Below are 15,466 nucleotides of genomic sequence, written 5' to 3'. Positions count from 1 at the left end.
TTCTCTGGACCCTGATTACTGTTTCTCTGGACCCTGATTACTGTTTCTCTGGGCCCTGATTACTGTTTCTCTGGGCCCTGATTACTGTTTCTCTGGGCCCTGATTACTGTTTCTCTGGGCCCTGATTACTGTTTCTCTGGGCCCTGATTACTGTTTCTCTGGGCCCTGATTACTGTTTCTCTGGGCCCTGATTACTGTTTCTCTGGGCCCAGATTACTGTTTCTCTGGGCCCTGATTACTGTTTCTCTGGGCCCTGATTACTGTTTCTCTGGGTCCTGATTACTGTTTCAACCATGCTTTTGTCACTTCTAGATTAGTGTAAGGGTGCGTGTTGGTGGCAGGGAAGTCAGGCGCAGGAGATCGAACTTGGTATAAAACGGAGCAGTTTAATAAGTGCTCAAAAACTCTGAAAACCAAAATAATACATGTGGGTACAAAACCCGTCGCACACCAGAACATAACTTGCACAATGCTTACAAACAAACAATCCCCGACAAGGACAATGAGGGGGAACAGAGAGTTAAATACCCAACATGTAATGAATGGGTTTGAAACCAGGTGTGATACAAGACAAGACAAAACCAAAGGAAAAATGAAAAGAGGATCAGCGATGGCTAGAAGGTCGGCGACTTCAACCTCAGAACGCCGCCGGAACAAGGAGAGGGACCAACTTCGGTGGAAGTCGTGACAATTAGACTATTGCAATGCTCTACTTTCCATCTACCCGAAAAAGCACTAAATAACTTCAGTTAGTGCTTAACACGGCTTCTAGAATCTTGACTAGAACCAAAAGCACTAAATAACTTCAGTTAGTGCTTAACACGGCTTCTAGAATCTGGACTAGAACCAAAAGCACTAAATAACTTCAGTTAGTGCTTAACACGGCTTCTAGAATCTGGACTAGAACCAAAAGCACTAAATAACTTCAGTTAGTGCTTAACACGGCTTCTAGAATCTGGACTAGAACCAAAAGCACTAAATAATTTCAGTTAGTGCTTAACACGGCTTCTAGAATCTGGACTAGAACCAAAAGCACTAAATAACTTCAGTTAGTGCTTAACACGGCTTCTAGAATCTGGACTAGAACCAAAAGCACTAAATAACTTCAGTTAGTGCTTAACACGGCTTCTAGAATCTGGACTAGAACCAAAAGCACTAAATAACTTCAGTTAGTGCTAAACACAGCTTCTAGAATCCTGACTAGAACCAATTAATGTGATCATATTACTCCAGTGCTAGTCTCTCTACACTGGCTACCTATTAAGGCTAGGGCTGATTTCAAGGTTTTAGGGCTAACTAACATACAAAGCATTACATGGGCTTGCGCTTATCTTTCCAATTTGGTCTTGCCGTACATACCTACACGTACACTATGGTCACAAGATGCAGGCCTCCTTATTGTCCCTAGAATTTCTAAGCAAACAGCTGGAGGCAGGGCTTTCTCCTATAGAGCTCCATTTTTATGGAATGGTCTGACTATCCATTTGAGAGGCGCAGACTCGGTCTCAACTTTAAGCCTTTATTGAAGACTCAACGCTTCAGTAGGTCCTATGATTGAGTGTAGTCTGGCCCAGGAGTGTGAAGGTGAACGGAAAGGCACTGGAGCGACAAAGCGCCCTTGCTGTCTCTGTCTGGCCGGTTCCCCTCTTTCCACTGGGATTCTCTGCCTCTAACCCAATTACAGGGGCTGAGTCAGTGGCTTACTGGTTCTCTACCATGCCATCCCTAGGAGCGGTGTGTCACCTGAGTGGGTTGAGTTACTGACGTGATCTTCCTGTCTGGGTTTACACCCCCTCGGGTTCATGCTGTGGGGGAAATCTTGCTGGTCATCTATGAACGTTTGAACATCTTGGCCATGTACGCGCACCACTTCCCAGTATTCTTCTTGCCAATGTCCAGTCTCTCGACAACAAGGTTGATGAAATCCGAGCAAGGGTGGCATTCCAGAGGGACATCAGAGACTGCAACGTTCTTTGCTTTACGGAGACATGGCTTACTGGGAAAACGCTATCCAGGGCGGTGCAGCCAACGGGTTTCTCCACGCATCGCGCCGACAGAAACAAACATCTCTCTGGTAAGAAGAGTGGCGGGGGCGTATGCCTCATGACTAACGGGACATGGTGTGATGAAGGAAACATACAGGAACTCAAATCCTTCTGTTCACCTGATTTAGAATTCCTCACAATCAAATGTAGACCGCATTATCTTCCAAGAGAATTCTCTTCGATTATAATCACAGCCGTATATATCCCCCCCCCCCAAGCAGACACATCGATGGCTCTGAACGAACTTTATTTAACTCTTTGCAAACTGGAAAACATTTATCCGGAGGCTGCATTCATTGTAGCTGGGGATTTTAACAAAGCCAATCTGAAAACAAGACTCCCTAAATTTTATCAGCATATCGATTGCGCAACCAGGGGTGGTAAAACCTTGGATCATTGTTACTCTAACTTCCGCGACGCATATAAGGCCCTGCCCCGCCCCCCCTTTCGGAAAAGCTGACCACGACTCCATTTTGCTGATCCCTGCCTACAGGCAGAAATTAAAACAAGAGGCTCCCACGCTGAGGTCTGTCCAACGCTGGTCAGACCAAGCTGACTCCACACTCCAAGACTGCTTCCATCACGTGGACTGGGACATGTTTCGTATTGCGTCAGATGGGAATATTGACGAATACGCTGATTCGGTGTGCGAGTTCATTAGAACGTGCGTCGAAGATGTCGTTCCCATAGCAACGATAAAAACATTCCCTAACCAGAAACCGTGGATTGATGGCAGCATTCGCGTGAAACTGAAAGCGCGAACCACTGCTTTTAATCAGGGCAAGGTGACTGGAAACATGACTGAATACAAACAGTGCAGCTATTCCTCCGTAAGGCTATCAAACAAGCTAAGCGTCAGTACAGAGACAAAGTGGAATCTCAATTCAATGGCTCAGACACAAGAGGCATGTGGCAGGGTCTACAGTCAATCACGGACTACAAGATGAAATCCAGCCCAGTCACGGACCAGGATGTCTTGCTCCCAGGCAGACTAAATAACTTTTTTGCCCGCTTTGAGGACAATACAGTGCCACTGACACGGCCTGCAACGGAAACATGCGGTCTCTCCTTCACTGCAGCCGAGGTGAGTAAGACATTTAAACGTGTTAACCCTCGCAAGGCTGCAGGCCCAGACGGCATCCCCAGCCGCGCCCTCAGAGCATGCGCAGACCAGCTGGCCGGTGTGTTTACGGACATATTCAATCAATCCCTATACCAGTCTGCTGTTCCCACATGCTTCAAGAGGGCCACCATTGTTCCTGTTCCCAAGAAAGCTAAGGTAACTGAGCTAAATGACTACCGCCCGTAGCACTCACTTCCGTCATCATGAAGTGCTTTGAGAGACTAGTCAAGGACCATATCACCTCCACCCTACCTGACACCCTAGACCCACTCCAATTTGCTTACTGCCCAAATAGGTCCACAGACGATGCAATCTCAACCACACTGCACACTGCCCTAACCCACCTGGACAAGAGGAATACCTATGTGAGAATGCTGTTCATCGACTACAGCTCGGCATTCAACACCATAGTACCCTCCAAGCTCGTCATCAAGCTCGAGACCCTGGGTCTCGACCCCGCCCTGTGCAACTGGGTACTGGACTTCCTGACGGGCCGCCCCCAGGTGGTGAGGGTAGGCAACAACATCTCCTCCCCGCTGATCCTCAACACAGGGGCCCCACAAGGGTGCGTTCTGAGCCCTCTCCTGTACTCCCTGTTCACCCACGACTGCGTGGCCACGCACGCTCCAACTCAATCATCAAGTTTGCGGACGACACAACAGTGGTAGGCTTGATTACCAACAACGACGAGACGGCCTACAGGGAGGAGGTGAGGGCCCTCGGAGTGTGGTGTCAGGAAAATAACCTCACACTCAACGTCAACAAAACTAAGGAGATGATTGTGGACTTCAGGAAACAGCAGAGGGAACACCCCCTATCCACATCGATGGAACAGTAGTGGAGAGGGTAGCTAGTTTTAAGTTCCTCGGCATACACATCACAGACAAACTGAATTGGTCCACTCACACTGACAGCGTCGTGAAGAAGGCGCAGCAGCGCCTATTCAACCTCAGGAGGCTGAAGAAATTCGGCTTGTCACCAAAAGCACTCACAAACTTCTACAGATGCACAATCGAGAGCATCCTGGCGGGCTGTATCACCGCCTGGTACGGCAACTGCTCCGCCCTCAACCGTAAGGCTCTCCAGAGGGTAGTGAGGACTGCACAACGCATCACCGGGGCAAACTACCTGCCCTCCAGGACACCTACACCACCCGTTGTTACAGGAAGGCCATAAAGATCATCAAGGACATCAACCACCCGAACCACTGCCTGTTCACCCCGCTATCATCCAGAAGGCGAGGTCAGTACAGGTGCATCAAAGCTGGGACCGAGAGACTGAAAAACAGCTTCTATCTCAAGGCCATCAGACTGTTAAACAGCCACCACTAACACTGAGTGGCTGCTGCCAACACACTGTCATTGACACTGACCCAACTCCAGCCATTTTAATAATGGGAATTGATGGGAAATGATGTAAATATATCACTAGCCACTTTAAACAATGCTACCTTATATAATGTTACTTACCCTACATTATTCATCTCATATGCATATGTATATACTGTACTCTACATCATCGACTGCATCCTTATGTAACACATGTATCACTAGCCACTTTAACTATGCCACTTTGTTTACTTTGTCTACACACTCATCTCATATGTATATACTGTACTCGATACCATCTACTGTATGCTGCTCTGTACCATCACTCATTCATATATCCTTATGTACATGTTCCTTATCCCCTTACACTGTGTATAAGACAGTAGTTTTGTAATTGTTAGTTAGATTACTTGTTGGTTATCACTGCATTGTCGGAACTAGAAGCACAAGCATTTCGCTACACTCGCATTAACATCTGCTAACCATGTGTATGTGACAAATAAAATTTGATTTGATTTGATTTGATTTATCAACTCCACCCGGCACAGCCAGAAGAGGACTGACCACCCCTCAGAGCCTGGTTCCTCTCCACCCGGCACAGCCAGAAGAGGACTGACCACCCCTCAGAGCCTGGTTCCTCTCCACCCGGCACAGCCAGAAGAGGACTGACCACCCCTCAGAGCCTGGTTCCTCTCCACCCGGCACAGCCAGAAGAGGACTGAACACCCCTCAGAGCCTGGTTCCTCTCCACCCGGCACAGCCAGAAGAGGACTGACCACCCCTCAGAGCCTGGTTCCTCTCCACCCGGCACAGCCAGAAGAGGACTGACCACCCCTCAGAGCCTGGTTCCTCTCCACCCGGCACAGCCAGAAGAGGACTGAACACCCTCAGAGCCTGGTTCCTCTCCACCCGGCACAGCCAGAAGAGGACTGACCACCCCTCAGAGCCTGGTTCCTCTCCACCCGGCACAGCCAGAAGAGGACTGACCACCCCTCAGAGCCTGGTTCCTCTCCACCCGGCACAGCCAGAAGAGGACTGACCACCCCTCAGAGCCTGGTTCCTCTAGGTTCCTGCCTTTCTAAGGACTTTTTCCTAGCCACCGTGCTTCCACATCTGCATTGCTTGCTGTTTGGGGTTTTAGGCTGAGTTTCAGTATAGCACTTTGTGACATCGGCTGATGTAAAAAGGGCTTTATAAATATATTTGAGTATCAGAAAGGTTGCTGGATCGAATCCCCGAGCTGACAAGGTTAAAAAAATCAAGTGTTCTGCCCCTGAACTGGGCAGTTAACCCACTGTTCCCCGGTAGGATGTCATTGTAAATAAGAATTTTGTTCTTAACTAACTTGCCTAGTTAAATTAAAAAATATATATGTATATGTGATTCTGAAAGTATGTTGACATGATCAGTCAAATCAACAGTAGATTTGACATCCTTTTATCTGTGGCCAATGACGTTGAGCCTTCTTGGATGGGAAGGTAATGTAACTATGGCGACGGGGCAGGAACGTTCCAGCTCTCCCTGTATTCTTCGTTTTTTAACTAAACATGTGACTCAACTGCCCCACCTACCCTGAATGACTAGTGGCCACTGACCCTCAACTGCCCCACCTACCCTGAATGACTAGTGGCCACTGACCCTCAACTGCCCCACCTACCCTGAATGACTAGTGGCCACTGACACTCAACTACCCCACCTACCCTCAATGACTAGTGGCCACTGACACTAAACTGCCCCACCTACCCTGAATGACTAGTGGCCACTGACACTAAACTGCCCCACCTACCCTCAATGACTAGTGGCCACTGACACTAAACTACCCCACCTACCCTCAATGACTAGTGGTCACTGACACTAAACTGCCCCACCTACCCTGAATGACTAGTGGCCACTGACACTAAACTGCCCCACCTACCCTCAATGACTAGTGGCCACTGACACTAAACTACCCCACCTACCCTCAATGACTAGTGGTCACTGACACTAAACTGCCCCACCTACCCTCAATGACTAGTGGCCACTGACACTAAACTACCCCACCTACCCTCAATGACTAGTGGTCACTGACACTAAACTGCCCCACCTACCCTGAATGACTAGTGGCCACTGACACTAAACTGCCCCACCTACCCTCAATGACTAGTGGCCACTGACAGTCAACTGCCCCACCTACCCTCAATGACTAGTGGCCACTGACACTAAACTGCCCCACCTACCCTCAATGACTAGTGGCCACTGACACTAAACTGCCCCACCTACCCTGAATGACTAGTGGCCACTGGCACTAAACTGCCCCACCTACCCTGAATGACTAGTGGCCACTGACACTAAACTGCCCCACCTACCCTGAATGACTAGTGGCCACTGACACTAAACTGCCCCACCTACCCTGAATGACTAGTGGCCACTGACACTAAACTGCCCCACCTACCCTGAATGACTAGTGGCCACTGACACTAAACTGCCCCACCTACCCTGAATGACTAGTGGCCACTGACCCTCAACTGCCCCACCTACCCTGAATGACTAGTGGCCACTGACACTCAACTACCCCACCTACCCTGAATGACTAGTGGCCACTGACACTCAACTGCCCCACCTACCCTGAATGACTAGTGGCCACTGACACTAAACTGCCCCACCTACCCTCAATGACTAGTGGCCACTGACACTAAACTACCCCACCTACCCTCAATGACTAGTGGCCACTGACACTAAACTGCCCCACCTACCCTCAATGACTAGTGGCCACTGACACTAAACTGCCCCACCTACCCTCAATGACTAGTGGCCACTGGCACTAAACTGCCCCACCTACCCTGAATGACTAGTGGCCACTGACACTAAACTGCCCCACCTACCCTGAATGACTAGTGGCCACTGACACTAAACTGCCCCACCTACCCTGAATGACTAGTGGCCACTGACACTAAACTGCCCCACCTACCCTGAATGACTAGTGGCCACTGACACTAAACTGCCCCACCTACCCTGAATGACTAGTGGCCACTGACACTAAACTGCCCCACCTACCCTCAATGACTAGTGGCCACTGGCACTAAACTGCCCCACCTACCCTGAATGACTAGTGGCCACTGACACTAAACTGCCCCACCTACCCTCAATGACTAGTGGCCACTGACACTAAACTGCCCCACCTACCCTGAATGACTAGTGGCCACTGGCACTAAACTACCCCACCTACCCTGAATGACTAGTGGCCACTGACACTAAACTGCCCCACCTACCCTCAATGACTAGTGGCCACTGACACTAAACTGCCCCACCTACCCTCAATGACTAGTGGTCACTGACACTAAACTGCCCCACCTACCCTCAATGACTAGTGGCCACTGACACTAAACTGCCCCACCTACCCTCAATGACTAGTGGCCACTGACACTAAACTGCCCCACCTACCCTCAATGACTAGTGGCCACTGACACTAAACTACCCCACCTACCCTCAATGACTAGTGGTCACTGACACTAAACTGCCCCACCTACCCTGAATGACTAGTGGCCACTGACACTAAACTGCCCCACCTACCCTCAATGACTAGTGGCCACTGACACTAAACTACCCCACCTACCCTCAATGACTAGTGGTCACTGACACTAAACTGCCCCACCTACCCTCAATGACTAGTGGCCACTGACACTAAACTACCCCACCTACCCTCAATGACTAGTGGTCACTGACACTAAACTGCCCCACCTACCCTGAATGACTAGTGGCCACTGACACTAAACTGCCCCACCTACCCTCAATGACTAGTGGCCACTGACAGTCAACTGCCCCACCTACCCTCAATGACTAGTGGCCACTGACACTAAACTGCCCCACCTACCCTCAATGACTAGTGGCCACTGACACTAAACTGCCCCACCTACCCTGAATGACTAGTGGCCACTGGCACTAAACTGCCCCACCTACCCTGAATGACTAGTGGCCACTGACACTAAACTGCCCCACCTACCCTGAATGACTAGTGGCCACTGACACTAAACTGCCCCACCTACCCTGAATGACTAGTGGCCACTGACACTAAACTGCCCCACCTACCCTGAATGACTAGTGGCCACTGACACTAAACTGCCCCACCTACCCTGAATGACTAGTGGCCACTGACCCTCAACTGCCCCACCTACCCTGAATGACTAGTGGCCACTGACACTCAACTACCCCACCTACCCTGAATGACTAGTGGCCACTGACACTCAACTGCCCCACCTACCCTGAATGACTAGTGGCCACAGACACTAAACTGCCCCACCTACCCTCAATGACTAGTGGCCACTGACACTAAACTACCCCACCTACCCTCAATGACTAGTGGCCACTGACACTAAACTGCCCCACCTACCCTCAATGACTAGTGGCCACTGACACTAAACTGCCCCACCTACCCTCAATGACTAGTGGCCACTGGCACTAAACTGCCCCACCTACCCTGAATGACTAGTGGCCACTGACACTAAACTGCCCCACCTACCCTGAATGACTAGTGGCCACTGACACTAAACTGCCCCACCTACCCTGAATGACTAGTGGCCACTGACACTAAACTGCCCCACCTACCCTGAATGACTAGTGGCCACTGACACTAAACTGCCCCACCTACCCTGAATGACTAGTGGCCACTGACACTAAACTGCCCCACCTACCCTCAATGACTAGTGGCCACTGGCACTAAACTGCCCCACCTACCCTGAATGACTAGTGGCCACTGACACTAAACTGCCCCACCTACCCTCAATGACTAGTGGCCACTGACACTAAACTGCCCCACCTACCCTGAATGACTAGTGGCCACTGGCACTAAACTACCCCACCTACCCTGAATGACTAGTGGCCACTGACACTAAACTGCCCCACCTACCCTCAATGACTAGTGGCCACTGACACTAAACTGCCCCACCTACCCTCAATGACTAGTGGTCACTGACACTAAACTGCCCCACCTACCCTCAATGACTAGTGGCCACTGACACTAAACTGCCCCACCTACCCTCAATGACTAGTGGCCACTGACACTAAACTGCCCCACCTACCCTCAATGACTAGTGGCCACTGACACTAAACTACCCCACCTACCCTGAATGACTAGTGGCCACTGACACTAAACTACCCCACCTACCCTCAATGACTAGTGGCCACTGACACTAAACTACCCCACCTACCCTGAATGACTAGTGGCCACTGACCCTCAACTGCCCCACCTACCCTGAATGACTAGTGGCCACTGACACTCAACTACCCCACCTACCCTGAATGACTAGTGGCCACTGACACTAAACTACCCCACCTACCCTCAATGACTAGTGGCCACTGACACTAAACTACCCCACCTACCCTGAATGACTAGTGGCCACTGACCCTCAACTGCCCCACCTACCCTGAATGACTAGTGGCCACTGACACTCAACTACCCCACCTACCCTGAATGACTAGTGGCCACTGACACTCAACTGCCCCACCTACCCTGAATGACTAGTGGCCACTGACACTAAACTGCCCCACCTACCCTCAATGACTAGTGGCCACTGACACTAAACTACCCCACCTACCCTCAATGACTAGTGGTCACTGACACTAAACTGCCCCACCTACCCTGAATGACTAGTGGCCACTGACACTAAACTGCCCCACCTACCCTCAATGACTAGTGGCCACTGACAGTCAACTGCCCCACCTATCCTCAATGACTAGTGGCCACTGACACTAAACTGCCCCACCTACCCTCAATGACTAGTGGCCACTGACACTAAACTGCCCCACCTACCCTCAATGACTAGTGGCCACTGGCACTAAACTGCCCCACCTACCCTGAATGACTAGTGGCCACTGACACTAAACTGTCCCACCTACCCTGAATGACTAGTGGCCACTGACACTAAACTGCCCCACCTACCCTGAATGACTAGTGGCCACTGACACTAAACTGCCCCACCTACCCTGAATGACTAGTGGCCACTGACACTAAACTGCCCCACCTACCCTGAATGACTAGTGGCCACTGACCCTCAACTGCCCCACCTACCCTGAATGACTAGTGGCCACTGACACTCAACTACCCCACCTACCCTGAATGACTAGTGGCCACTGACACTCAACTGCCCCACCTACCCTGAATGACTAGTGGCCACTGACACTAAACTGCCCCACCTACCCTCAATGACTAGTGGCCACTGACACTAAACTACCCCACCTACCCTCAATGACTAGTGGTCACTGACACTAAACTGCCCCACCTACCCTGAATGACTAGTGGCCACTGACACTAAACTACCCCACCTACCCTCAATGACTAGTGGCCACTGACAGTCAACTGCCCCACCTACCCTCAATGACTAGTGGCCACTGACACTAAACTGCCCCACCTACCCTCAATGACTAGTGGCCACTGACACTAAACTGCCCCACCTACCCTCAATGACTAGTGGCCACTGGCACTAAACTGCCCCACCTACCCTGAATGACTAGTGGCCACTGACACTAAACTGCCCCACCTACCCTGAATGACTAGTGGCCACTGACACTAAACTGCCCCACCTACCCTGAATGACTAGTGGCCACTGACACTAAACTGCCCCACCTACCCTGAATGACTAGTGGCCACTGACACTAAACTGCCCCACCTACCCTGAATGACTAGTGGCCACTGACACTAAACTGCCCCACCTACCCTCAATGACTAGTGGCCACTGGCACTAAACTGCCCCACCTACCCTGAATGACTAGTGGCCACTGACACTAAACTGCCCCACCTACCCTGAATGACTAGTGGCCACTGACACTAAACTGCCCCACCTACCCTCAATGACTAGTGGCCACTGACACTAAACTGCCCCACCTACCCTGAATGACTAGTGGCCACTGGCACTAAACTACCCCACCTACCCTGAATGACTAGTGGCCACTGACACTAAACTGCCCCACCTACCCTCAATGACTAGTGGCCACTGACACTAAACTGCCCCACCTACCCTCAATGACTAGTGGTCACTGACACTAAACTGCCCCACCTACCCTCAATGACTAGTGGCCACTGACACTAAACTACCCCACCTACCCTGAATGACTAGTGGCCACTGACACTAAACTACCCCACCTACCCTCAATGACTAGTGGCCACTGACACTAAACTACCCCACCTACCCTCAATGACTAGTGGTCACTGACACTAAACTGCCCCACCTACCCTGAATGACTAGTGGCCACTGACACTAAACTGCCCCACCTACCCTCAATGACTAGTGGCCACTGACAGTCAACTGCCCCACCTACCCTCAATGACTAGTGGCCACTGACACTAAACTGCCCCACCTACCCTCAATGACTAGTGGCCACTGACACTAAACTGCCCCACCTACCCTCAATGACTAGTGGCCACTGGCACTAAACTGCCCCACCTACCCTGAATGACTAGTGGCCACTGACACTAAACTGCCCCACCTACCCTGAATGACTAGTGGCCACTGACACTAAACTGCCCCACCTACCCTGAATGACTAGTGGCCACTGACACTAAACTGCCCCACCTACCCTGAATGACTAGTGGCCACTGACACTAAACTGCCCCACCTACCCTGAATGACTAGTGGCCACTGACCCTCAACTGCCCCACCTACCCTGAATGACTAGTGGCCACTGACACTCAACTACCCCACCTACCCTGAATGACTAGTGGCCACTGACACTCAACTGCCCCACCTACCCTGAATGACTAGTGGCCACTGACACTAAACTGCCCCACCTACCCTCAATGACTAGTGGCCACTGACACTAAACTACCCCACCTACCCTCAATGACTAGTGGTCACTGACACTAAACTGCCCCACCTACCCTGAATGACTAGTGGCCACTGACACTAAACTGCCCCACCTACCCTCAATGACTAGTGGCCACTGACAGTCAACTGCCCCACCTACCCTCAATGACTAGTGGCCACTGACACTAAACTGCCCCACCTACCCTCAATGACTAGTGGCCACTGACACTAAACTGCCCCACCTACCCTCAATGACTAGTGGCCACTGGCACTAAACTGCCCCACCTACCCTGAATGACTAGTGGCCACTGACACTAAACTGCCCCACCTACCCTCAATGACTAAATCAAATCAAATCAAATCAAATGTATTTATATAGCCCTTCGTACATCAGCTGATATCTCAAAGTGCTGTACAGAAACCCAGCCTAAAACCCCAAACAGCAAACAATGCAGGTGTAAAAGCACGGTGGCTAGGAAAAACTCCCTAGAAAGGCCAAAACCTAGGAAGAAACCTAGAGAGGAACCGGGCTATGTGGGGTGGCCAGTCCTCTTCTGGCTGTGCCGGGTAGAGATTATAACAGAACATGACCAAGATGTTCAAATGTTCATAAATGACCAGCATGGTCAAATAATAATAAGGCAAAACAGTTGAAACTGGAGCAGCAGCACAGTCAGGTGGACTGGGGACAGCAAGGAGCCATCATGTCAGGTAGTCCTGGGGCACGGTCCTAGGGCTCAGGTCCTCCGAGAGAGAGAAAGAAAGAGAGAATTAGAGAGAGCATATGTGGGGTGGCCAGTCCTCTTCTGGCTGTGCCGGGTGGAGATTATAACAGAACGTGGCCAAGATGTTCAAATGTTCATAAATGACCAGCATGGTTGAATAATAGTAAGGCAGAACAGTTGAAACTGGAGCAGGAGCATGGCCAGGTGGACTGGGGACAGCAAGGAGTCCTCATGTCAGGTAGTCCTGGGACATGGTCCTAGGGCCCAGGCCAGTTGAAACTGGAGCAGCAGCATGGCCAGGTGGACTGGGGACAGCAAGGAGTCCTCATGTCAGGTAGTCCTGGGACATGGTCCTAGGGCCCAGGCCAGTTGAAACTGGAGCAGCAGCATGGCCAGGTGGACTGGGGACAGCAAGGAGTCATCATGTCAGGTAGTCCTGGGGCATGGTTCTAGGGCTCAGGTCCTCCGAGAGAGAGAAAGAAAGAGAGAAGGAGAGAATTAGAGAACGCACACTTAGATTTACACAGGACACCGAATAGGACAGGAGAAGTACTCCAGATAAACAAACTGACCCTAGCCCCCCGACACATAAACTACTGCAGCATAAATACTGGAGGCTGAGACAGGAGGGGTCAGGAGACACTGTGGCCCCATCCGAGGACACCCCGGACAGGGCCAAACAGGAAGGATATAACCCCACCCACTTTGCCAAAGCACAGCCCCCACACCACTAGAGGGAAATCTTCAACCACCAACTTACCATCCTGAGACAAGGCCGAGTATAGCCCACAAAGATCTCTGACACGGTACAACCCAAGGGGGGAACCCAGACAGGCCGACCACAACAGTGAATCAACCCACCCAGGTGACGCATCCCCCCAGGGACGGCACGAGAGAGCCCCAGCAAGCCAGTGACTCAGCCCCCGTAACAGGGTTAGAGGCAGAGAATCCCAGTGGAAAAAGGGGAACCGGCCAGGCAGAGACAGCAAGGGCGGTTCGTTGCTCCAGAGCCTTTCCGTTCACCTTCCCACTCCTGGGCCAGACTACACTCAATCATATGACCCACTGAAGAGATGAGTCTTCAGTAAAGACTTAAAGGTTGAGACCGAGTTTGCGTCTCTGACATGGGTAGGCAGACCGTTCCATAAAAATGGAGCTCTATAGGAGAAAGCCCTGCCTCCAGCTGTTTGCTTAGAAATTCTAGGGACAATTAGGAGGCCTGCGTCTTGTGACCGTAGCGTACGTATAGGTATGTACGGCAGGACCAAATCAGAGAGGTAGGTAGGAGCAAGCCCATGTAATGCTTTGTAGGTTAGCAGTAAAACCTTGAAATCAGCCCTTGCTTTGACAGGAAGCCAGTGTAGAGAGGCTAGCACTGGAGTAATATGATCAAATTTTTGGTTCTAGTCAGGATTCTAGCAGCCGTATTTAGCACTAACTGAAGTTTATTTAGTGCTTTATCCGGGTAGCCGGAAAATAGAGCATTGCAGTAGTCTAACCTAGAAGTGACAAAAGCATGGATTAATTTTTCTGCATCATTTTTGGACAGAAAGTTTCTGATTTTTGCAATGTTACGTAGATGGAAAAAGCTGTCCTCGAAATGGTTTTGATATGTTCTTCAAAAGAGAGATCAGGGTCCAGAGTAACGCCGAGGTCCTTCACAGTTTTATTTGAGACGACTGTACAACCATTAAGATTAATTGTCAGATTCAACAGAAGATCTCTTTGTTTCTTGGGACCTAGAACAAGCATCTCTGTTTTGTCCGAGTTTAATAGTAGAAAGTTTGCAGCCATCCACTTCCTTATGTCTGAAACACATGCTTCTAGCGAGGGCAATTTTGGTGCTTCACCATGTTTCATTGAAATGTACAGCTGTGTGTCATCCGCATAGCAGTGAAAGTTTACATTATGTTTTCGAATAACATCCCCAAGAGGTAAAATATATAGTGAAAACAATAGTGGTCCTAAAACAGAACCTTGAGGAACACCGAAATGTACAGTTGATTTGTCAGAGGACAAACCATTCACAGAGACAAACTGATATCTTTCCGACAGATAAGACCTAAACCAGGCCAGAACATGTCCGTGTAGACCAATTTGGGTTTCCAATCTCTCCAAAAGAATGTGGTGATCGATGGTATCAAAAGCAGCACTAAGGTCTAGGAGCACGAGGACAGATGCAGAGCCTCGGTCCGATGCCATCAAAATGTCATTTACCACCTTCACAAGTGCCGTCTCAGTGCTATGATGGGGTCTAAAACCAGACTGAAGCATTTCGTATACACTAGTGGCCACTGGCACTAAACTGCCCCACCTACCCTGAATGACTAGTGGCCACTGACACTAAACTGCCCCACCTACCCTGAATGACTAGTGGCCACTGACACTAAACTGCCCCACCTACCCTCAATGACTAGTGGCCACTGACACTAAACTGCCCCACCTACCCTGAATGACTAGTGGCCACTGG

This window comes from Oncorhynchus gorbuscha, linkage group LG04, assembly GCF_021184085.1.
Source record: "Oncorhynchus gorbuscha isolate QuinsamMale2020 ecotype Even-year linkage group LG04, OgorEven_v1.0, whole genome shotgun sequence".
Classification (NCBI taxonomy): domain Eukaryota; kingdom Metazoa; phylum Chordata; class Actinopteri; order Salmoniformes; family Salmonidae; genus Oncorhynchus; species Oncorhynchus gorbuscha.
Note: the sequence above shows the minus strand (reverse complement) of the source record.